Genomic DNA, 26,580 nt, shown 5'->3' with positions numbered 1-26,580 from the left:
ATAGAATCATGGAATGGTTAGGGCCGGAAAGGACCTTGAGATCAGCTAGTTCCAATCCCCCTGCCATGGGCAGGGACACCTCACACTAGACCATGTCACCCAAGGCTCTGTCCAACCTGGCCTTAAACACTGATTGGGATGGAGCATTTACCACTTCTTTGGGCAACTTGTTCCAGTGCCTTACCACCCTCACAGTAAAGAATTTCTTCCTTATATCTAATCTGAACTTCCCCTGTTTAAGTTTGAACCCATAACTCTTTGCCCTATTGCTACAGTTCCTGATGAAGAGTTCCTCTCTGGCACCCTTGCAAGGCCTCATTCAGATACAGAAAGGCTGCTATGAGGTCTCCACACAGCCTTCTCTTCTCTTTACTGAAGAGTCATAGTGTTGACAGTACAAAATTTTGACTTCACTTGACTTCATTTTTAATATTTCTAAATGGATTTTTTTCCTGGAGTTTTATTTGTTTGTTTTGACTTATTTCCTTTTCTTCCAGAAAGACATTGGGTATCCCCATATATACAAAATGTAAAAATTTTCCAAATTATCAAATTCCATTTTCTAAACAGCTTAGCTTCAATTATGAACCACAGAACTTAACATGATTAAAAGGTCAACTTCAGTGTATTATGCTGGAAACGCAGAATACTCCCATGTTATAGAAACTATTTCCAGGATATCAAAATACAAACCTTTAAAGTGGTGCTGGTTTTATCCATTGAAAAGTCCTTATGCTGTTTTTTGCTTGCTTTGGTTTGTTTTGTTTTGTTGTGTTTTTTTTCTTGAACCACAATCTGATGTAATTTGGGCAATAATTCTATCCACATTAAAGGAGAATTTTGGTACAGAATCTCTAAATGTATTAGTCCCGGGTTGCAAAAATTTAGTGTATTAAAGAACACCTCACATAAGCTTTCTGTGAACAGATTAGCAAGAAAAGGGTATTATTACACACATATACAATATATGATTTGCCTGAATTTACTACAAATCAGGCTGCCCTAGGACCCTAAAGGAGTGAGTATAGGTATTCATATATAATGAGTATAGGTGCTCTTATCTGTGTTTGCAGGCTGCCCTATGAAAAGTCTTGCATAATTCTGGCATTGTATACCATAAACAAGCAAACAGACTAAAAGAGGTTATTCCTTTTTAAACAAAGGTGAAAGGCAAATCTTAGAGGGATCTCCAAGAAAAAAGGAACCCTGAGTATTGAAATAATGTGAATTGTGTGAGCTCGAAGGCAAGGGAAGAAAAGCCACTATTGCCATTTAAGCAATGGCATACTGGGGCTCTAAAAGGAATATGAGAAGTCAGAATTAGTCTGGAGAGCCAGACAAATCTCAGTGGTGGGTGCTGTGCAGAGGATCCAGACAAGAAGTCAAGAAACTGTGAGACTGAAAAACTCTGAATTCTGACCAAACTAAATGGCTAAAGTGCCTGGGGATATGGTGGCTGGAACATCTGACAGCACCCTGGTGAAAGGCCAAGGGGGCATTAGGCCAGATGCTAAGTTCACCACCTAAGGAGACAGAAATTGTTCCCTGACTGTCATAAGAGAACTGCATCTCTTTCTCCAAATGTTATACAAGACCTTATGTACATAGCAGGAACCTCTGCCTCAGAAGCTGGATGCAGCATGAGGGAATTGAGGAGAACAAGCTGTCCCCAAGGAGCAGACCTAGCCATATAGGCACAGAGACAGCACATATGATTGACAGGATCAGTTCCATCTGGAGAGAGGATTTAGCTGAGAGTGCTTTTCAGTTGTTGTTTTAATGTTCTTTATTCCTAAATATTTTATGTTTGACTTCAGTTGCATCAGGATTTTCTTTCAATCTGATCTATGCCCTGGCCAGGGTGTGTCTAAGCAGAGTCAAGAAAGTGGATGAACAAGCATGGGTAACTCCTTTCCTATCTCATTTAGAAAAAATGTATACTGGCTTTCAAAGACACTGTTTAACACAAACAAACCCCTCAAGAAAAGGTGAAAATAACCCAAACGAGCCAACAAACACACTCACAAAAATACCCCCAAATTTCCTAATTTCTTTGTGGGGCAGGAAGTGAAATTAAGGTAAATTATGTACCCTTCATTCCAATGACAATGCCATCTGTGTTTCTCAACCACTGATGTAAGGCTGCCTTGCTTAAGTATAGGAATGATGAGTATAAATAGTTCTCCCTATCTTGGAGAATGACTAATCACTAGTCGTTTTGCCCAGAATGAAGCTGTGAAGCTGTTCCCAACTTTCTTGGGAATATCTACAGTGAAGATACTAATCAGCAGTCCATGCTGATGATGACTCATTTCCCCATCACTTCCGAACTGTTCCCTTCCTCTGAGAAAGCATTCACTCTTAAAACCCAGTGGTTTATAACTGAATTTGTCTGGATTATCAAATTAATGTCATGACTAATATATTCAATATAGCCAGGGAAAAGAGAAGCACATGACCTTGAACCTAGTTAACCTATAGATAGCCACACCTCACATTATATAACATTTTCACATTGCTCTGTGTTATTAAGTGTGCAGCCAAACCCTAGTGTGATTCACTAATCATTTCTTTACATCAAATATTCTAAAATGGAAAAATTTAAATTAAAAGTTCCCACTATTTTAGCTTGCTTTCTATGGCTGTAGATGCATTTCACGTTGGAGGGACAGACAGGTCTTAAAAATGTCTGAAAGTAATTCAGTGTCTGTTATTTGAAACCCATGCAACCTTACCATACTTTGGGTGGTATGGGCTGATTATACACATGCCATTGATCCTCAGCATGTAAGCAGGCATACTGAGCCACAAAAACATGTTAGATCAAGTAAATAATTTAATTTTAACTACAGGACTTTTTTTTTTCTCTCCACATCTGTTAGAACATCTTATAGATGCTTCTGCAGTTTGCAGAATTTCAAGTTTTCTATGCATAAACATCCTACATTTAAAACAATCTTTGTGTACTTTAGATTTTTCCAGAATTCAACTATTTAATGAAGTGGGGTTTTTTGTCACTTTGAGCTTAAACAGTATTTATAGCCTTTTAGATTTTCTCAATACATATTTTAATGTAACATTATTATTTAATGTACTTGAACAAAATGCTCTCTATAGCCTCACTCCCTATCTCCAAAAAGCACATTGTTATATTCAAATCTTTATAAAGCATTTTGAAAGTCCTAAACGAAAAGAGGTATACATATGCATATTTTTAGCAAGGTATTACATTAAAAAAATAATAATTAAAAAAACCTTTTCAAAATAACAACTAGTAACAATCTATCTTTGAGCATAGGATTGTATCTGGTTTCCTTTTTATCACTTTTTTACTCCATAAACAGAATCCTGTGCATCCTTTTGTCCCTCCTAATTGGCTTGACTAGATAATACCTTGAATAAGTGAAGAAAAGTCTGTCTTGGGACTGCAGAAAAAGTAATTTTCTTGTGCACAGATGAAACATTTCATTCTTGTAATGTGAGAAAACATTTTATTCTTACTAGGCACTGGGTATATGTTCATACTGTCTTTGCATATTTTTATTGCAGCTAAACAGCAACAAAACAAACCTGACAATATTTATTAGATCATACCCTAGTACAAGATGTCAGAACCTTTCCCAGGCAGACCCCAGGTTTTTGTAATATGTAATAAATGTGCAATGTGGGAAAAAAAAAAAAGTCAGATCATGCCTGATTTTTGGCAGCATTCTACCTGCACAACAAAAACTCCTAACACTCAACCAGTGCTTTGCTGGACATGAATCTGGTAAACATCAACACAACTCTTGTCTATGGAAAACATAAATGCTTTGATCATCATCAGGGATTTAAAAAGTTTTCAAAATACCTGTGTGCAAGAGCGAATACACAATTCCACTGAAAAAGCTGCTTTCTTCAACACTGAGGTTTGCTGGATCCTGCACTGTTTAACTGTGTGTCATACCAGAACAACCAAATAATTCTGTCAATGTGTGGGGATCCACAGCTTGATAATACTCTTATTTCTCACAACAAGGATGCATCAGATTGCAGTGGTGATTATGGTACTTCCCACTTATAAACAGCAAGCAAACTCCACCACCCTAAATGGAATGAGTGGGTTGCCTTATTTGGGTACTTGAAATTTCATATGAAAGATACCTTTAGTCATGAATGAAACCAAGTGGGTGTTAATGGGAGAGGCTGGTAGCACAGAGAATATGCCTTGCAAGAAGCACAAGGACTAATTCCTTGTTTTAATTTATTTCATGGAAAAAAAAAAAAGAAATGTAACCAGTCAGAAATCAAATTAGATAGGAGTAAGTTTGACACCTAATGTCTAAAAACTGCTTATATCCCAAAAATATGATGTCTTTTATGTTCATGCAAGGTAGTCTGTTTTAGTATGCTATATCCTCATGTAATATTGTGATATTGTGCAAGAATTTACAATTTTCCTGCAGTTTTACTATGGAGCATTCTATATTCAATATACATAAAGAAAATTGATTTGGAAGTTCTGAGTGTTTAAAGATTGTAGTAAAAATATTTTCCTCTAGGTTTCTAAATCATCTTAAATTGGGCTGATTTTATTTAACTATAGAGCATACAGATTACAGCAATAATATCAATGGACTGGAAATCAGGTGCAATTTACAATTGCATGTGAATAAATGCTGACTGAAATTCTAGGAACTTCAGCATTCAAAATTTTGAAAGGAAACTGGGTACTTTCACTTCTTTGAACTGCTGGCAGATGCATTTATGGACATTATTTTCACTTGATAATGTTACTGTACCTTGGTGTGTTAAAAGATTGTACTTAGGTAAATAATTAGCCTGAGCAGGCCACATTGTGTCATTGACTTTGAACACCCCTGTGAATTTCACAGAAAGTTATGCTTTCAGTAATGTTCGCGGGGTTTGTGTCATTTAAAATAGCATATGGATGCACAAATACACAGACACACACAAGCATTCTTTTTGAATCTCCTGTTTTTTTCAGTCATTTTTTTTTTATTTATTATCTCTGTGATGAAGCTAGAAAAACAAATAATATGAATGAATTATATAACAGTACTTTGGTAAAGACTACAGGAGCATAAAAGGAAGCTATAAAGAAAAATGAGATTAATTATACTTCACTGTCAAGGAAGACAGAACAAGGAATAATTGCCTCAAGCTTCAGTGGGAAAAACGTAGGACAAATATTAGGACAAAAGATTTACTGTTCAAAGAATAGTTAAACAATAGAATAAGCTGTCAGGGAAAGTTTTGTAACAGCCATAATTCAGTTTATTAATGGCTAGAACAGATGCCCAACTAGAAAAGGTAACAATATCCAGTTCTGTCATGATGTAGACAGATCTTAGTGTCTAGTGAATAGATTGTGCAGCTCATATATTTGCCGTCACTGAGTGAAGCAGTTCTCTTCTATTGAAGAGGTTTCTGAAATTGTTAAATTTCACCCAGAACAGCTCAATACCTGAATAAAAGAATGAATCAGCTGGTTAAAGGTCTGTTAGCCCAAGGTCCTGACAATCCTCTCTAAATAGCAAAAATTCCTTTATTAAGTGATGCATAGTTGTACCATTTTCCTGAGATATTCTTTATCTATATGGCAATAAATATATCTATCAAAATTTTATATCAAATATATCATGCTTGTTGTGAAAACTTATGAGAGTTAATGACATGATTCTGTAGCCATTAAACATAACACAAAATGTCTCTATAAAGTGTACGGACTCAGCCCAAATAATTTTATTCCATTTGTACTGCAAATTCTTATTTTTTTTTTTTAATTTATAGGAAAATCAAAGAATCATAGAATCAAATCGGTTGGAAAAGACCTTAAGATCATCAAGATCAACCATTAAAAGAATGAGACAACAAGCTTAAAGCATTTTTCAAAATGTTTGTATTTTTGGGCCTTTTTACAAAATCTTTGGAAACAAAACCTAAGTCAAGAATTTGCTGGTTAAAGCTCCAGGAATTCATTTTACATTTTTTATGTCCTGCAGAATAGTATGAAGGAATATATTAATTGCACTGAATTTATTAGAAAATTGTTTACAGGCACAGAACACCAATTGTAATATCAAATCACCAATTACATGTTCAAAACATTGTCAATAATGTCATTTAATTGCATGCTGGGGTATTAAATTTAATACAAACGGTAAAATGTGCATTTGATATTGATTAGTTTATTATATAAATGCATTAGCTGGTTACAGCTGGTCAGTTGCTGAGGTGAGTAGCTCGAGAGAGGACGCCTTCAACACCGGAGCGCGGGGGGGAGATCAGCGTCCAGAAGCCTCAACTCAGGGCGGCGAGAGCCACCGAGGGAGCCTCAAGTCCTCGACAGGACCTGCCCGGGAGCCGGCAGCTCAGCTGACGAGAGCGAGCAGCTGACTCACACGGGGCGGAGCCAGGAGCAACGGCGGCACCCGCCCTGGCTGGGTAAAAGCCTGCCCCAGGGAGGACGAGCAATCGGATAGAGACAGTTTGTGTGGGCAGGCGAGCGGCGTGGTGCGCACTCGCCGTATGACCAGGGCCCGGTCCGGGAGCTCTGCTCTGGCTGCCCCGGCGGTGGCCAGCGTAGGCGCCCAGACAGAGCCGATGAGAGGGGAGGCTGCAGTGCAGAGCTCGGGGTGTAGAGAGTGGCTGCACTGGTCTGGTGAGGGGAGAGTGCGCAATGGGCAGGGCTGCATTCGGTGCTCCCTGGTGGAGGTCCTGCTGCAGCAGGTGCCTGAGCTGCGGGATGCTGTTAATAGGCTGCAAGATGTCAGGGAAGCTGAGAGGAAGTAGGAATGCTTGCTCCTGGCCCAAACTGTGCAGGGGCCTCAACCTTCCCCTCTAGCTCATGAAGGAAAGAAGGAGGCCGTTAACCCGGAAATCTGGGAATTAGTGAAAAAAAACCACAACACCACAAAACCACAAAAAAAAAAAAAACAAAAAAAACAAACAACAAAAAAAAAACAAAAACAATAAAAAGAAGGAAAAGGACAATTAAAAGCAAGGGGCTTCCTCCTAAATCTGTTGTCCCCACCCAGAACCGCTTTGCTGTCCTGCAGGGGACTAATGAGGAAGCACACTCGAGCCAGAAACAGCCGGCTGATGCACTGGTAAAGATCTCTACTGGTGCTGCCAGGGAAAAGTGGCAGGTCGTAGTAGTAGGGGACTCTACACTGAAAGGGACAGAAGCACTCGTCTGTCGGCCTGACCCCGTCTCAAGGGAGATGTGCTGCCTAGCAGGGGCACGGATCAGGGATGTGGCAGAGAGGCTGCCTGCTCTAGTAAGTCCCACAGCCTATTACCCACTCCTGGTGATACATGTGGGTGCTAGGGATATAGATAGTAGTAACCTGGGGAACATAAAGAAGGACTACAGAGACCTGGGAGAGGTGCTTAGGGGCTCTGGAGCTCAGATAGTCTTTTTGTCAATTCTCCAGGGTACAGGGGAGGACCTAAAAAAGCTAGGAGGATTAGCCAGGTTAATAACTGGTTAAAAGGGTGGGGTCATAGTCAGGGGTTTGGGTGTCTTGAACAAGGGACCCAAGCTTGTAGGCCAGGTCTAGTGGGGGCTGGTGGAGCTGGTCTGATAAAGAAGGGAAAGAGCAGTTTTGGTAGGAGGCTTGCCAGACTGGTCAAGGAGGCTTTAAATTAGATGTGTTGGGGGAGGGGGGCATCATTCCATCCCAACACACCCAGTCAGTTGCCAGCATCTGTAATAATTGCTTGGAGCAATGTAGGGATATCCCATCCACTCCAGCCAATGAGCCGGCTTCAGTTGGAGCTCAGCTCAGATGCCTCTATACAAATGCCCGTAGCATGGGGAACAAATGAGGAATTAGAGATGTGTGCACGTCTACGGGAATATGATACAATAGGCATCACAGAAACATGGTGGGATGGCTCCTACGACTGGAGTGTTGGAATGGAAGGTTACAGGCTTTTTAGAAAAGACAGGCCTGGCAGGCAGGGAGGGGAGTTGATTTTTATGTTAGGGATAGGCTGGAGAGTATGGAACTCTGTCTGGGGAAAGGTGAGCAGTTAACAGAGAATTTGTGGATCAGCGTTAAAGGGAAAATAGCTATGGGAGACATTACTGTCGGGATCTGTTACAGACCGCCTGATCAAGGAGAACCTGCAGATGAATCACTCTATAGACAGATAGGAAAAGCCTCATGCTCACAGGCCCTTTTTCTCATGGGTGACTTCAACCACACTGACATCTGTTGGAGTGACGGTACGGCTCGGCACAAGCAATCCAGGAGGTTCCTCGATTGTGTGGAAGACAACTTCCTTCTGCAAGTAATAGAAGAGCCGACAAGGAGAGGTGCCATGCTTGACCTTGTGCTCACCAACAGGGAAGGGCTCGTTGGAAATGTGATGCTCCAGGGCAGCCTTGGATGCAGCGATCATGAGATGGTGGAATTTGAGATCCTCTGGAGAGTGAGAAGAGCGTGCAGCAAGCTCACTGCCCTGGAGTTCAAGAGAGCAGACTGGCCTCTTCAGGAACCTGCTTAGTAAGGTTCCATGGGATATAGCCCTAGAGGGCAGGGGGGGGCAAGACTCTTGGTTGATATTCAAGGATCACCTCCTACAAGCACAGAAGTTGCTAAGCCACTGGCCATCATATTTGAGAAATCATGGCAGTCAGGTAAAGTCCCCAACGACTGGAAAAAGGGTAATATAACCCCCATTTTCAAGAAGGGGAAAATGGATGACCAGGGGAATTACAGACCAGTCAGTCTCACCTCTGTGCCTGGCAAAATCTTGGAGCAGATTCTCCTGGAAGGCATGCTAAGGCACAGGAAAATCAGCAAGGTGCTTGGTGACAGCCAGGATGGCTTCACTAAGGAGAAATCCTGCCTGACCAATTCGGTGGCCTTCTATGATGTGGCTACAGAACTGATGGACAGGAGTAGAGCAGTTGATGTCATCTACCTGGACTTGTGCAAAGCATTTGACACTGTCCCATACGACATCCTTGTCTCTAAATTGAAGAGACATCAATTTGATAGGAAGACCACTCGATGGATAAAGAACTGGCTGGATGGCCACACGCAAAGAGTGGTGGTCAATGGTTCAATATCCATCTGGAGATCAGTAATGAGTGGTGTCCCTCAGGGATCTGTGTTGGGACCTGTCTTATTCAACATCTTCGTTGCTGACATGGACATGGGATTGAGTGCGTTCTCAGCAAGTTTGCTGATGACACCAAGCTGTGTGGTTTGGTTGATATGCTGGAGGGAAGGAATGCCATCCAGAGGGACCTTGACACGCTTGTGAGTTGAGCTGGTGCCAACCTCATGAAGTTTAACCATGACAAGTGCAAGGTCCTACACCTGGGTCGGAGCAATCCCAGGCACATCTACCAGTTGGGCAGAGAAGAGATTCAGAGCAGCCTTGCGGAGAAGGACTTGGGGGTGTTGGTCGATGAGAAAATGAACATGAGCTGGCAGTGTGCGCTTGTAGCCAGAAAGCCAACCTTATCCTGGGCTGCATCAAAAGGAGTGTGACCAGCAGGTCGAAGGAGGTGATCCTGCCCCTTTACTCTGCTCTTGTGAGACCTCACCTGGAGTATTGTGTGCAGTTCTGGACACAAGGCGTGGAACTGCTGGAACAAGTCCAGAGAAGGGCCACGAGGATAATCAGGGGATTGGAGCACCTCCCGTATGAAGAGAGGCTGAGAAAGTTGGGGCTGTTGAGTCTGGAGAAGATAAGGCTGCGTGGAGACCTCATAGCAGCCTTCCAGTATCTGAAGGGGGCCTATAGGGATGCTGGGGAGTGACACTTCGTTAGGGACTGTAGTGACAGGACAAGGGGTAACGGGTTCAAACTGAAGCAGGGGAAGTTTAGATTGGATATAAGGAGGAAATCCTTTCCTGTTAGGGTGGTGAGGCACTGGAATAGGTTGCCCTGGGAGGTTGTGAATGCTCCATCCCTGGCAGTGTTCAAGACCAGGTTGGATGAAGCCTTGGGTGATATGGTTTAGTGTGAGGTGTCCCTGCCCATGGCAGGGGGTTGGAACTGGATGATCTTAAGGTCCTTTCCAACCGTGACTATTCTATGATTTGCAAGGTTTCAGTTCAGTGCAGGAAATTGCTGTTAATCCCAGCACTTGTCTCTTTATTCCTAACTATTCTATGATTTTGTGATTCTATTCTACAGTTACATAAAATACACTGCATGCATTGCAACTGGAAAAAAATAATTAATGGATCTTCTTTTGAAATTCTACCCACAATTCTCCAGAGGAGAATTATATGATGTTTCATGAAGAAAAAATTTTGCCCTTTGTCTTAGAGCACAAAAGCATGCTGGGAACTCATAACAGAAAGCTCATACTTTGTAGCCCTGCTTTTTTTCCTAAGAGAACTTAAGTTTTTCCTGAAGAACTTGAGTAGAACTGTGAATTTTCGGTGCCCACCTTGAAAAATATCTTGATAAAAGCCCTGTTTGGTATACATTTCCTCTTGGAAAGTAGTTGAATGCTATAGGCTTTCTATTTTAAGTTTCCAAGGTGTTTGTTGCTCTGTATTTCAGCATATATGAAAGCACTTCTGATTTGACAGACTGAGCAAACTGTACTTAAATTATGGCTCAGACTGATCGAGGTAGAGAAACCAGGCACCATTTTAGTAGATATTCTGTAATCTGGTGGATCTTAGCATACGTTCTTAGTGTCAGGCTTTCCATAAATTGACCATGCTATCTGGTATTTCCCCTTAAAACATGACTGAGCTGACTGCTGGTGCTTGTGCACACATTTTAATGAAATAGTTTGAGGTGTTTGAAGAAATTCTCTGAAGTTCAAAAGTCTGTGATCGCCTCAGCCTGATTTGATCGAATTTCAGCCCAAGGAGACGTAAAAAAGGAAATAGGAGATGCTCTGCAAACTAGCAATCATTTACCATGATGAAGACTTTCATTTTTCATGCCTATTCCTAGATCTCTGTTGTTGTTATTGTTGTATATTCAGCAATCACTACAAGAAATATGCTCTGCTACCAATTAATTGTCTTTCTGGAATCGTATTTTAAGAAACAGGAATGAACTTCTGTTCGATCTTTAAAAATTGAGATAGATCTTTACCTTTTGGAGAGGATTCTGGAACTCAAATAGGATGGAAAATTAAGATTCACAATGTTTCAGGTGTACTTTTGTCTTCACTCTGTTATTATATTTTTAAATAGCTTCTTGCTCACCATCAAGTTTTAGATCCTATTTGAGGTGCCAAACACTCCCACATACTTTCTAGTGCATGTATTGTTCTCTGTTCCTCTTTGGATGTCAAATGCATTATATCAACTAATATTTGAACATCAAAATTCTTTTTAAATGCTTAACTAATTAATTTGACCCAGCACTTTGAACTGATTTTAGATCCCAAAACAGTTTTTCAGTGGAGGTAAGGATAGACTCCTTTGGCAATTTCACTTACGTACATTGATAGAGGAAATAGCTGAACTTCACTGTTTTAGGTGGTTTCCAAAATTCCTCTTAACATGTTAGAGCATGTTAGTGCTCTGCTCTAACAACAAATTCCTGTTGTCCATGGACTACAGGCATTCACTGACCACATTACAAATGTGTTGACATTAGTCACTCAAAATAAAATTATGGCATCCCCACTTCCTATTTGTTTCCTGATGTACACCTTGTCATTCTGCTAGATGTATGAACACTTACAATAGCAAGAAAAATTTCTGGAAATATCTTTGACAAATAGGCAGCTACTAATAATCCTACAATTCTCCTGGCATTTATTTACCTTGTCATTCTCATATCAAACAGATAAAAATGCAGACTTAGTTTACCCATACCAGACTGAGTTTACCCTGACAATCTTCACCTTCCATGGTGAAAAATGGAGACAATATCCTATTAAAGAACAAAGGCATTGAGGGCATTTTTACGGAAGAAAGAACAGACCTAAGAATACAGGCATCTCTGAAAACCTACCGCACATATACAAGCATAGTAGCTACTTCCCTGATGCTCAGCTGCTTGTGGAACATCATTACTATCAATCAGAAGTGCCTTGAATAAATGCTTGAAAATCCAAAGGAACATACTGGATCAGTTGCCATTTGAGCTGGTTAGGATTTCTTTTTAAGATTTAAGAAGTCAGACAAAAAGACCTAGACAAGAGCTGTTTATTCCTTTTGGAAGAAGAACTAATTTGAAAACTAACCCTAAGAAGAGACCTCCCCTGGAGTATTGTGTACAGTTCTGGTGTCCTCAACATAAAAACATCGAACTGTTGAAACAAGCCCAGAGGAGGGCCACGAGGATGATCAGGAGGCTGGAGCACCTCCCATATGAAGATAGGCTGAGAAAGTTGGGGCTGTTCAGCCTGGAGAAGAGAAGGCTGCGTGGAGACCTCATAGCAGCCTTCCAGTATCTGAAGGGGGCCTGTAGGGATGCTGGGGAGTGACACGTTGTTAAGGACTGTAGGGATAGGACAAGGGGTAACGGGTTCAAACTTACACAGGGGAAGTTTAGATTTGATATAAGGAAAAATTCTTTCTTGTTACAGTGGTGAGGGACTGAAATGGGTTGCCCAGGGAGGTTGTGAATGCTCCACCCCTGGTGGTGTTCAAGACCAAGTTGGACGGAGCCTTGGGTGATATGGTTTAGTGTGAGGTGTCCCTGCCCATGTCAGGGGGGTTGGAACTAGATGATCTTAAGGTCCTTTCCAACCCTAACGATTCTATGATTGTGTGATTCTAAGAAGTAATCATTTAAGATCTAAGCCAGCTGGTCTAATTTCCTTTACCTATGAATATTCCATAAAATGAGTCCCTGGAATATTTTGGGAAATTTATCCTTGGAATGAATGCTGCAGAGTAATAAAAAAGAAATTTGGATTAATTTAGACCATTGTCAGTGCAAGTATTTGTCAACAACCTGTTCCAGCAGTCCTACTCATTTAAACAAAGGCCAAGAGATAATAACATATATCTTATTCTGCTACTATAGTAGTTTTAATATTAAATACCTGTATATCTCAAAGCAAAGAGCTGGTTTAAAAGTATGTTCAGAAAGAAAGATATAAAAATAATGTAATTTTTGTTTTAATTCCTGGAAAGCCTTTCCAGTGCTTTACCTTCTTCAGTTTTGGGGAAAAAGACAGGGATCTAACAGCTCAATCTCAACTTTAGTATGGTGAAGACTGGGTTAACAGTCAATATATACAATTAAATATCTAAATATGCAATCTATAATTAAAATCTCTTTTTCCATCAAAATGCATTTCAGTTCTAAATCCCAGTAAAATTTCCTACTTTGCACAAACATCCAAATCTTCCAAAATTAACTGAAAATCACCATTAAAGCCAAGTTCTTCTTGGGTGGAAGTTATAAAGACCTGCTGATTTAAGATCAGTACATAAGTCAATGTAGACTTGCTCCATTTTTTACTGTAAAGCTATACAAGAATTAATACTCATCATAAGGATAGGAATACATCCTTCCAAACACAGAATAATAACTCAATAAATATTTAGTTCTTAGGACTGATAATAGTTGCATTATTTCCAACTGGTATGTGACTAAAATAATCATAGGAATCTTTGGTTTGTTTTGTGATTTTAAGCTGATTTTGAAATTACCTCAACTCTGCTGATCATGTATAGAATCACAGACAGGCTGAGGTTGGCAGGGGCTTCCTGGGACTATCCAGTTCAACTTTCTTGTTCAAAGCAGGGTCAGTTACAACCAGTTGCCCACAGCTGCATCAAGTTTTAAATATCACACAGATAGATACCCCAAAAACATTGCAGGTAACTGGTTCAGTGTTTGACTGTGCTCACAGTAAAAAGAAAGAAAAGAAAATTTCTCACATTTCCTGCCTTTTGTCACTCAATGACATTGAGAAGAGTCTGGCTCTATAGTCTTACTTCTGTGGTCTTACTCTATCCCGCATCAGTTATTCACACATACCTTTGCTGGTGTTTTATTACTTACCTTATCTACAGTCTCCAGCATTCAATCTGTGCATTTCTTTATTAACTGTTGTCAGGTCTCACTGCCTTCTGTTACTCTGTGTGTTTGTGTCTGTCTGTATCTGTGTTATGACTACGTGTAAATGTGTCTAGTGCTCTGCTCTAACCTAGATGAGATTTTATCACTTCTTTTCTTCTTTTCTCTATTCATCCCTCCAAGTGCAACAAGGCAGTCTGTGTGTGTCTTTATGTGTGTTTTGCCAATAACGAGATAGTGGCTTCTTGATCACCTACATGAAACATGTTTGTGTTCCACTTAGCCTTTCTATATTTAAAACATTTCTCCAATGATTTGTTTTTTCATATTGCTTTCAGCACCTGACTTTGGCTCTTCTAAAACATGTAACTAAAAACATTCCACACTTCATACTAGTGTCCTATGCGATAGTATTTTTTGCTGTTCATCAATCAATACCATTTGGTTAGCCTTTACAACTGATATGAACACACCTGGTTAGCCTTTACAACTGATATGAACACACCTGGTTAGCCTTAAGAAAATCTGCTCTGACCTTGGACTCGTTAGGAATTTTAAACTCTCTTTGAATGATAAGGATCAAACAATTTGGAGATTAAAATATTCCCTAAATACTTTTGGTGAGGTTGATTTTTAAACATCCTTAAATCACCCTGATCTCTTGTGGCTTTTTTTGTGTGCCTTTTTTTGGTTTGGTTTGGTTTAGTTTGTTTTTTCTGTTTTAATGTTTTGTTGTTGTTGTTGGGCCTTTCACAATCACCATAGACAGTTTGGAAGAGAAGAGGAGCAATTCTAGGAGATGATGAAAAGGATGACTAAGTTTATAACAGGATGCAAAAATTGAAAGCCAAGCCACAGTAGCATTAAATCAGTAAAAGAGGAGGTTAGAATAAAGAATCCTATAGAGTATATCAATTTTACAGCCTCAGTTTAGGTAAATAAATGAGAGACTTCTTTCTAAACTGTGGAAGCCGTGGATATTTTAAATAAACACATGAATTTAATGCTGTTAAGGAGAAGGAGAGGCAGTTTGCCAAGAAAATGAAAAGTTTAAACTACTCACTGTACAAAAGCAATGTGGGTTTTAATTTCTTCATTTTTGAATTAAGAAAGACATATGTTGTCCCTTGTAACTCACACTATACCTGTTGAAGGCATTATCTGGCTGCTTTTTCAAGTGCTATGTGGTCTTGGACAACCTCTAATTGTACTTTTACAGCACAAGAAAGCATTATAGATAGCCAAAAAAAACAAATCCCCAAGAGTTTATTTTAGTCTCTGTTGAAATTTGTTTGGTGCTATTCAAGCTGAATAGTTCGTTATGCTGAAATTAATCCCACTGGAATCCCAGGATGAAATCTTGCCTTCTTTGAAATCAGTGATAAAACTCTGCTGAATTTTAATAAAAACTGAATTCCATGAGCATAAGCTATTTGGAGAAAAAAAAAAAGGCTTAAATGATAATGAATAATGTTTGTTTCATGCGAAGTCAAGTGAACTTTTGATTGCTAGCTTTTCAGTCTGCCCAATCATTTTGCATTTTAAAAAGTTATTTTTAAAATTTATACCCTTGCATTTTTAGACAGATAATATCTTAAGGATTCTCAGCTGCATGCTTAAAAATGGCATCGGTAGAGGCAAAATATGATGCCTATTTCTGCTAATGTTTCCATAACCTATTGCAACCTGTGCTGACTTCAACTTTGAACATTTACCAAGATACATCTCCAATGTGACCCTAACATCTTTTCTTACTATTTTCTGCATAAAGCACAGAGGGACAAATAAGAGGAATTCTACATTTGTAGTGAAACAACAATACTTTCTCTAAAGGAAGCATGCTCTCTAGACACTTCTTACAGCAGGGGAAATTATCTTCCAAAGAAAGTAGAAGAAAGCTTGTTTTTTTTCTTCTTTGTTGTTTTTTTTTTTCTTTGAGTTTTTTTTTTTTTCTTTTTGGAATTAGAAAATGTTCCACACAACAGGTCTAAGATTGTGAATTGCATCCAGATGATTTCAGCTTCTTGCCAGGAAGGAAATTTCTTTTAGGGAAAACAGTGATAGTTGAACTCTGGTTTTATGTGGCTGTTCACACATGGTGAAATAGCATGGCTCACCCTGTCTCCATTATGAAATTGAACGTGGTTTACCACAATAGTCAGGTTTAGCAAATTAAACCAATGAACTTTTGTCTGTATTCTTAGCAAATGCTGAGGTATCATTAGAACAAAGTAGATCTGGAATGTTGTTTACATAAACAGGTTTCTCCAAATTTGAACTGTTCTTGAAGGAAAACAGGCTGTGACAAGACAGCTTCCTCAGAACAATGTATGTAACTGTTATTTCAGAAACCCTCAACAGTAAGACACTGGAGCATGGTAAAGACAGAATTGGCTTATTTGAGATCTTAAGTATTGCAGAATGAGTAGTGTGTCTTTGCTTCTATAGTTTAGCTCTACAGAAGTATTTGAATTGAGGCATCTTTCACAAAAGCCTTCTGGACTCAAATGTAGAAGCAAGACTGCAGATAATCAACATAAAGTATTCATACTTTCCAAATACAAAATCAATTGGAGAGAAAACATATACAAAGAAAGAACAGTGTGAAGTGTGGAGAGAGTAATTATATATTTACTTTATCATTAGTTCTGGTTAAAGACTAGAATAACATCCTGTTTTCACATAAGAACTTAAACCATCAGTTTACAGTTCTGTAAACATCCAGCACATTATTTTCTAGTAAAAATTGAACTTAAACTAGAGTTGTACAGGACAGAGTATGTCACAGAACTCATTTAGCTCTAGTCCTCTTTGCTGAATCAGCAGATAATTGTGTTATCAGAAGCAAGCAGTAAGTTTCTGTTCCCAGAGCCATAAAAGTAAAGCAGGGTATTTAATAAGAAACAAATATAATTACATCTACATTTGAGATCATGATAGTAAGGAAGAACTTGAGACACACGATGTAGAAAGGTGTCAGTTGTATCAGGGTTGCCCGTAAAAAAATATTTTTTAAAAGTGTATTTATTTGGTCTGTCTGGTCATGTTCCCATTAAGATAGCAGGAAGATCCTTCTTAATTCAAGTAAATTATGATGCAACAATAATATCTGTCTTCAGAAAACTAGTAGAATCCATGCAGCTGGAAAACAAAATCCCCAAGTGTCAGTGGAGTTAGTGGATTATAATTACCCCAAAGTATTCTTTTTTTTTAATTGGGGTGTAAAAGACTTAAAATACAATCATCTTTGAAATACCATGTCTGAGCATCTAGTGTCATACAATCTATGTTCCATTAGCTTCCTTCTTCAATCTCCTCCTACGTATGGAATCTTAAGTCATGGTGCAGTGATGTAACATATTAGTTGTAAAGTCAAGAATCACTAATTGTGATAATGTATGTATAGACACAATAGCATAGTATCTCAAGTTATATCATCAAAAGCTTGGCTTCTAATACTATATATGTGTATTACAGTAGATATGTTATATACTTAAGTACTTTAGTACTTAAATATGTTCAATAACTTCTAAATAACACTTTATGAGTTCACACTTCAATCTAGAGATAATAAATATGAATGAATAAATAAATAAATAAACCAGTATAAAATCATCATTCCAAGCAGTGATCTGATGGTAAAGCCAACTAAGATTTGTATTCTTAATGGTAGAAATTTTCTGTAGCCTAAATCATATATCTATATGTTGCTTTCTATGGAGATAAGAAAGTGCTATAACACACAGCCCAAAGGATTTCTAAGTTTCACAGGATAGGCTTATGTACACTCAAGGTTCCCTTCACTTCAGAGATGGTTTAAAATATATGCTACTTTGTAATGTATCTCAACAATCCATTTAAAACAGACAGCAAAGTAATGATCATAAACACATCAACACCATAGCCTAATAGCTTAGTCATGACTAGCGATAGCTTAATTGTGACATTGCTATGACTATGTATTGGAATTTTCTATGAGAAAACTTTGTTCATTAAAAAAAACCAAACCTATAACATCATAGAAAGATAAAAATGAAATACTTCCATACCAAAAACATGTATTTGCCAGGCTAGGTAAAATCTATTTACTATTTTTTATATTAGCAACTTAGATGCTATCTTAACCATGTTTACCATGCGTTGACAGGAAGAGGGATTCAGATATTTGTTTCCAATTAGATAAACTCTGTCTTTTAGAAATATGGGCATCCTCATCTTAGCAAATTCTGTAATAACAGGAATATCCATTCTGAATGAATATAATCTGTACACACAAGCTTTTGCTGAGCTTTTCTTTGACTTTACTGGTGTTCTAGCATGTCAGTAACAGGACAAAAAATAGTCTCTAACTAAAGGAATTTCTGTTCCTTTCTGCTATAGCACCACTTCAGATCAGCTTTAGCCTTTCTTCATATCAGCCTCATTAGATAGAATCATTATCTGTGTTCAGAATCCTGGAAGCAGAACATTTAATGACCCAAATAAACCAAAAAAAAAAAATTACATACATTTGCACTAGGGAACCAGGTGGTGCTAAAGAGCAGTCTGATGAGCTAGAGGAAATAATTTTTGAAATATAATACTGTTTTCCCAGGCTCCTGTTAAATGACTATCATCTTGCACCACACAGAATATGCTTTCCTGAGGTAAAGTCAATGAACTCAGTGGACCAGGATGGAGTCCATTTCTCACTGTCTGTCTACCTTACTTTACCTTATTCCCCTTCATTTTAAAGGAAAGTCCCACCGCAACACAAATAAAGATTAATGTAGTGTAATGCTATAGAAATGACTACACAAATCTATAAATTCTGAAATTAATAGGATGTCCTGGGTTCAGCAGTAGCAGGCATTTTTCTCCTTAGTAGCTTGTGCAGCACTGTGTTTTTGACTTCCATCCTGGGAACAGCACTGATAGCACTGATGTTTATAGTTGCTGCTCAGTAATGTTTACTCTGACCAAGGACTTTCTGAGCCTCATACTCTGCCAGGGAGGAGGGGAAGCTGGGAGGAAGCAGAGACAGACACCTGACCCAAACTAGCCAAACAGGTATTCCATACCACAGCCCATCATGCCCAGTATATAAACTGGGGGCAGTTACCCGGGAGGGCTAGATCACTGCTCAGTCAGGCTGGGTATTGGTCAGCGGATGGTGAGAAGTTGTATTCTCTTCCCTTGTTATTTCCCTTATCATTATTATTGTTGGCGGCAGCAGTAGTGGTGTGTGATATACCTTAGTTACTGGACTGTTCTTATCTCAGCCCATGGGAGTTACATTTTTTCAATTCTCCTCCCCATCCCTCTGGGAGCCAGGGGAGGAAAAAGAGGGGCAGTGAATGAGCGGCTGCGTGTTTTCTGGTTTGCTGGCTGGGCCTAAACCACGACAGTTCTTTTTGGTGCCCAACATGGGGCATGAAAGCTTGAGATAACGGCCGATCTGACCAGAGCATGTCTAATTGTATTTGTGATAAGCATTCATTGTTTCGGATTAATAGTCACTCGTCACAATGCTGATTTATTGGCTCTCAAAGTTGTTGCTCTTGATCTCACAGTTTCAGCATATCGTACCTTAGTTACAGCCGGTATTTGCTGTCTTAATGTTTATTGGCTGGGGGCCTTGGGCTAAGGTTCTTGTTTCATTTTACTTTGTGGTAATGACTTGTAATGCAGTAGACTCATTGATCATGAAACTGATCTGGCTTGCGTTCCCAGTGTGGTCAGTGGGAAGCAAGATGAAGAAACAATGTACTCACTATCCACACCATCTGACCAGGAGTTATTAATATGTGAAGCAGAGGAAGAAGAAGAGGTGACTTCTTGACTTCAGACCTCAACTGAGCTACGGAATATGTGAAAAGATTTTACCCATCAACCAGGGGAGCAAATCATCACCCTTTGCTCTGATGCTGGGACAATGGTGCCGACAGTCAAGAACTAGAAGGTACAGAAGCCAAGCATCTGGGATCACTTGCTAGAGAAGGGGGAATTGACAAAGCAATTGCAAAACAGAAACAGTTCCTCAGCCTTTGGAGGCGGCTCTTGGCAGCTGTGAAAGAAAGGTTTCCATACAAGGATGATGTTATGAGTCGTTCGGCCAAGTGGACTACTATAGACAAAGGCATCCAGTCTCTGAGGGAATCAGCCATCGTAGAGATGATCTATCACATCAACCTGAATAACGGGGATATATCCATAGATCCAGATGAAGTCGAATGTACACAACCCATGTGGCAGAAATTTACACAGAATACACCGTCATCATATGCTGTCGTAGTTTATACCCTAGCCAGACAGCTTGTTCACTCACTCCCAGTGAGTGGTGCCGGGCTGAAAGCGATCGGGGCCCCCACAGGGCTCTCCCCTTCCCCACTTCTGTGAGGGATGGGGAGGAGGATCAAACGAGTGCAACTCCCACGGGTTGAGACAAGAACAGTCCAGCAACCAATGTACAACACACATCACCACCGCTGCCACCAACGACAACAATGATAAGAGAAAATAACAAGGGAAGAGAATACAATACCACTCACCAAGAAACAAGTCCGACCCTGAAGCCCCTGTCCTTCCGGGTAACTCCCAGTCACCCCCCACCCCGGCCATGACGTGCTGTGGTTTGGAATACCTCCCCGGCTAGCCCGGGTCAGGCGCCCCGTCTCTGCTTCCTCCCGGCTTCCCCTCCTCCCTGGCAGAGCATGAGCCTCACAAAGTCCTTGGTCAGGGTAAACATCACTTAGCAACAACTGAAAACATCGACTTCACCAACACTGTTCTCAGGCTGGAAGTGAAAACACAGCACTGCGCCAGCTACCAAGAAGGAGAAAAATGACTGATACTGCAAAACCCAGGACATATGCCCACTCTTTGGCAGCGATAACCTGGAATGGTATGGCACCACCAACAGTGGATGAAATGGTTCATCAGCTCCGAGAGTTCGAAGACAATCTTACCCCTTCCATCATCTCAGCTGTGGAAAAACTGTCCCAGGACCTCAAACAATTGAGATGATCTAGCTGATCTATTCAGTTCACCACATGTACCAACCCATGTCTCAGCTATTAGCAAAAGGCATCCTATTGTTCAGGAGAGAAGATATAGGAGGTATACGCCACAGGCTATCCTATGGTTTTACCTGCGGGATCATGGAGAAGACATGAGGAAATGGGATGTAAAACCTACCTCAGCTTTGGAGGAACAGGTGCATGAGTTGAAAAGGAGAACAAAGGTCAAGGCTGATCATCCCATGAAAGCTTCAGCGTCAGTCTCTGGTGAGCAGTTTCCCAGATGGAGTGGAAGAGCTGATTTTACTCCACCTCCTGTGATAATGAAGAATAATCCCTTTCACCATGACTTAAGTGTCCAATGCTGTGATGACCATTAGAGGGGCCCTGCCTCCAGCCAGGTGGAGGTAGGGGACAATCGAACAGAAAATCCCAGTCATCCAGGGATTCTAGAAGTCATCATGGACTGGCCAGAGGGCAAAGATTTTGGAATGTCACCAGATGAGGAGGTGATGTGTGCTGAAGAGGCCCCACCATATAATAAACTGTCAGAAAGTGAAAAACAATATGCCTTGTTCACTGATGGGTCCTGCCGTATTGTGGGAAAGCATCGGAGATGGAAGGCAGCTGTATAGAGTCCCCCACAACAAGCTGCAGAAACTGCTGGAGGAGAGGGTGAATTGAGTCAGTTTGCAGAGGTGAAAGCCATCCAGCTGGCCTTGGACATTGCTGAATGAGAAAAGTGGCCAATACTTTATATCTCTACTGACTCATGGATGGTGGCAAATGCCCTGTGGGGGTGGTTGAAGCAATGGAAGCAGAGAAACTGGCAACACAGACGGAAACCCATCTGGGCTGCTGCACTGTGGAAAGATATTGCTGCTTGGGTGCAGAACCTGGTGGTGAAGGTACGCCACATAGATGCTCATGTGCCCAAGAGTCGGGCCACTGAGGATCACCAGAACAACCAACAAGTGGATAAAGCTGCTAAGATTGAAGTGGTGCAGATGGACTCAGATTGGCAACATAAAGGTGAATTATTTTTGGCCTGCTGGGCCCATGACACTTCAGGCCATCAGGGCAGAGATGCAACATACAGATGGGCTTGTGATTGAGAGGTGGATTTAACAATGGACACTATTGCCCAGGTTATTCACGACTGTGAAACATGTGCTGCAATTAAGCAAGCTACACGGTTAAAGCCTCTTTGGTACGGAGGAGGATGGCTGAAGTACAAATATGGGGAGGCCTGGCAGATTGACTATATCACGCTCCCACCAACTCGCCAAGGCAAGCACCATGTGCTTACCATGGTGGAGGCAACCACCGGGTGCCTGGAAACATATGCTGTGCCCCACACCACTGCCCACTATTCTGGGCCTTGAAAAACAGATTTTGTGGTGACTTGACACCCCAGAGAGAATTGAGTCAGACAATAGGATTCATTTCTGGAACAGCCTTATGGACATTTGGGCCAAAGAGCATAGCACTGAGTGGGTATATCACATCCCCTACCACGCACCAGCCTCTGGGAAAATCGAACGGTACAATGGGCTGTTAAAAACTTCACTGAGAGCAATGGATGGTGGGACTTTCAAGCATTGGGATACACACTTACCAAAGGCCTCCTGGTTGGTCAACACCAGAGGATCTGCCAACGGGGCTGGCCCAGCCCAGTCAGAACTTTTACATATTGTAGAGGGGGACAAAGTTCCTGTGGTGCACATAAAGAATTTGCTGGGGAAGACAGTCTGGGTTGTTCCTGCATCAGGGAAAGGCAAACCCAGTCATGGCATTGCTTTTGTTCAGGACCCAGAAATACTTGGGTAATGCGGGAAGATGGGGAAGTCCAATGTGTACCTCAAGGGGATTTGATTTGGGGGAAAACACACAATGAACTCAATTGTATGCTATTGCCTGTTATGTAGCACTTTTATAGCCCACCAACTAGATGTCTTCAGGTCACCAGTGATTGGCCCTGACTTCCCTCCAACCATCACTCCAACAAAGAATGAACTTTGATTAAACCAGACAAGTTCTGCGATATCATCAGCAGGCAACAATTCAACACTGCACACAGCCTCTCCTGCTCTGAAAGACTATGACAAGAGCTGGAGCCCAACATCATGGGCCAGATGGACTCAGCAGCTTTATAGGGATTGGTCCATGCACTAAGGAATGATTTCTCTCTCTCTCTCTCTGTATGCATGTATATATGTGTATATATATGAGATAATAGTGATGGTATATTGAAAATGTGGGATCTGAGTAGAATGTGAAAGGTATGGAATAAGGGGTGGATACTGTCCTGGGTTCAGCAGTAGCAGGCATTTTTCTCCTTAGTAGCTTGTGCAGCACTGTGTTTTTGACTTCCATCCTGGGAACAGTGCTGATAGCACTGATGTTTTTAGTTGCTGCTCAGTAATGTTTACTCTGACCAAGGACTTTCTGAGCCTCATGCTCTGCCAGAGAGGAGGGGAAGCTGGGAGGAAGCAGAGACAGGACACCTGACCCAAACTAGCCAAAGAGGTATTCCATACCACAGCCCATCATGCCCAGTATATAAACCGGGGGCAGTTACCCAGAACGGCTAGATCACTGCTCGGTTGGGCTGGGTCTCAGTCGGCAGGTTGTGAGCAGTTGTATTCTCTTCCCTTGTTATTTCCCTTATTATTATTGGTGGTAGCAGTAGTGGTTTGTGTTATACCTTAGTTACTGGACTGCTCTTATCTCAAACCATGGGAGTTACGTTCTTTCGATTCTCCTCCCCATCCCTCCAGGAGTGGAGGGAGGAAGGGGAGGGAGGGAGCAAGTGTTTGCGTGGTTTTTGGGTTGCTGGCTGGGCTTAAAACATGACCTAGGAAAACAGATTTTATTCTCTAAATTTTTACATTCCCAACATATTTTGTAACACTGTAAAGGGAGTATTGTTTGTTTGTTTATTTAAATGTTGTAAAATTATATCCAGAGCTTCTGTGAAAGAGAGTATTGGTAAGGGGTGGAGGCAGGACAACAGATAGTACTACAAAAATTGGAAACCTTCCACTTGACATTAGTCTCTGCTATGCTTCCAGAGATAAATGGATATTGGACAGTAGAGTGAACTATCTTCAGTTCCTTTACTGTTGCTACCACAAGGGACAGTGGAGTGGATGTTTCTTTTTTGTTTATCTAATGAAGCTTCCCTGGAAGAATTAAAAGGACAACAGTCTATCTGGGAGCTAAATGACCTCTATGAGTTTTTGAGATAAGCCTTTGAGAAACAGATGAAAATATAACAAAACAAAAAAAAACTCAAGCAAAAACATTTCCCAGATGATTAAAAAAATGAACATAGCTACCACATTGATGGTGTTATGAGAAAGAGCATCTAGATATAAAGAAGACAGATGGGCCTGAAACATGGAATAAGAAACAGATGGAGATAAAGCTTTGCACATGTAAGTGAAGGAGACTTTTCTTTCTTTAATTTTTAGTCAGAATAAAGGTCTCAGTTTCAGAAATCTTTTATGGGGTGAGAGAACAGAGATAAAAAAAAAAAAAAAGTAGTGAGAAAGAGAATGTCCAGTTCTGTGTCTCTTACTGACATAAACCACAGTGTCTTAAGTTAATGTCTTTCTGATGTTTGTTTCCTATAATCAGTGAACTCAGAGATGGGAACTGATAGTCTCAGATATCTCAGATAATGAAACCTTTTATTCAGACTCTGAAGTGGGCGAAGACAGTGTGGGTATCCACTGACTTTTGCTGTGAGTTTTTACCAATCCTGACAGGAAATGTAGTCCTAAAACAATGAGTGGGGATTTTTTTTTTTCATGGTCCAGAGGCTCTCTTAGGAAATTTTTAGATGGTTCCCATTATGCAGGTAATCTTTAAGATCTAAGCACTGCCTTATACCTGTCTTCTAAACACTGGCATTGAGCTATATGACAGAATTACTATCACGGTAGCCATTGGCAGGGCTGAAGACTCAGATACACTTAAGTAAGTGATGTGTTTACAGAAGATACCTCAGATGACAGTTTGTTTCCTAACTCAAGCATGTCCTTCCACAGGCCTTCCTCTCACTGAACCTCCCTGCAGATCTTAACGGAGCTTTGCTGCTTGATTACTACCCCACACTGATTGTTAACTGTTTCTGATAGGCAAATCAGGATGGTTAACAGCTGATTTTTTTTTATTTTTTTTTTTCCCCTCTCCTTTTTTGCTTTTTTGGTTTAATCACATTATGAGGTCAAAATATGCTGGAGATTTTCAGGGTCCTCACTTCTGAATGTTGGTTTGCTCTCCCTAAGGAGCCTTTCAGCGTGCCTTAATACAGGCGTGGACCCTGCCAGGTGACCCTAGCTGACAGTCATAGCCAGACACACTGTCCCACATCAAAGACAACTAACAAAATCTATCATTAGGCTGGAAATTTAAGCAGCTCTCTTAATATCTCATGTGTATTTTACTGGATTCCATAATGCAAAGACAAAAATAGAGATGACTAAAATAGCACTTGTTCAGATTATTATCTGAGATGTTAATAAATGGAGGGCTAACACTAAGGGATACATTCTGCTTTTGGGTCCCTGGAATCCCACAGTGGTAGCTGAACTTTTATTCTGCACTTGCTTCCAACTCACTTCAAAAATTTTCTTCAAATAAGGGAATGTAGGCAATTTAACAAAGGAATAATGGTAGCCCCTCAGATATCTGTCATCATTTCCAGGGGTAAATTTAAAGTTTAGGACATATTTTTCAATTGTGAGAAGTCAGTGCTGAGTGCAGTTTTTGGATGCTGATGAATGTGAAAGCACATCGACATTCTCCAACACTTGACTGAAAATCAAGATAGTACTGTAAGTCTCGTTTTGCAAACAAAAGAAGATATAAAAACTTGTTTGTCAGCTTTATCCATGTGATAGTTGTGAACAGTAGCTATCTGAAATTGCAAATACCACACTGGCTCACCACTAGGAGGTAGAGGATAGCTACTGGTGACACCAAGCCTGCAACAGGCACTGATATGATGAAGCCATAGCACTTGATCCTTCCCGCTGGGCTCCCCTAGCAGGCAAGAAAAGCTCCCCAATCCTCAAGAGCATGGAAGCAGGCTTGATTTGTGTTGCATGATCAGAACAGAAGGTTTGTTTTATTGCCCTCATCCTGGATGCTTAACCTCAAACCAAGATCTAGCTAGCAGCCTGGTTCATTTGTCTACAGTCCTAGAAGTTTCTAACGGTTTTATTCCTATTTCTTACATATCAAGAACATGGAGCATAGGATTAATAAAACACATCCCACCACCATGCACTAAAGACATGTTTTATTTGTGTGTCATGTCTTTACTTTTGCTCAATTTTCTTAGTTCTGCTACAGGGTTTGAACTTACCCAGCATGGCAAGGTGAAACTCCATTTAATGCAATCTTCAGCCACAGGCATACCTTTTAATAAAATCTAAATGAATATAAAATGGATAGTAGAAATATAAATATAAATATAAATAATATAATATAAATATTAATAATACCTTTACCAATAGGGATTGACAATCCCACGGGTACAGATTAAGCAATAGAAAGGAATCACTGGACCTAGCCTTGCTATGGCTGCCAC

At 40.4% G+C, this 26,580-nt stretch overlaps 1 long non-coding RNA gene across 1 annotated transcript in view; it reads right to left on the bottom strand.

The window, feature by feature from the left end:
- Nucleotides 1–26,580, bottom strand: part of LOC133274489 (uncharacterized) — a 539,792-nt gene that overhangs the window by 277,612 nt on the left and 235,600 nt on the right. Inside the window, exon 2 of the long non-coding RNA XR_009745160.1 lies at nt 21,947–22,137. This is a non-coding gene — a long non-coding RNA (uncharacterized LOC133274489). The remainder of the gene's footprint in view (nt 1–21,946; nt 22,138–26,580) is intronic.

The sequence above is a fragment of the Pezoporus flaviventris genome, unplaced genomic scaffold (genome assembly GCF_033815535.1).
Source record: "Pezoporus flaviventris isolate CSIRO_AGI_PZ_B2104156 unplaced genomic scaffold, CSIRO_AGI_Pfla_v1 ptg000036l, whole genome shotgun sequence".
Classification (NCBI taxonomy): Eukaryota; Metazoa; Chordata; class Aves; order Psittaciformes; family Psittacidae; genus Pezoporus; species Pezoporus flaviventris.
Note: the sequence above shows the minus strand (reverse complement) of the source record. Positions and strands in the feature narration are given on the sequence as shown.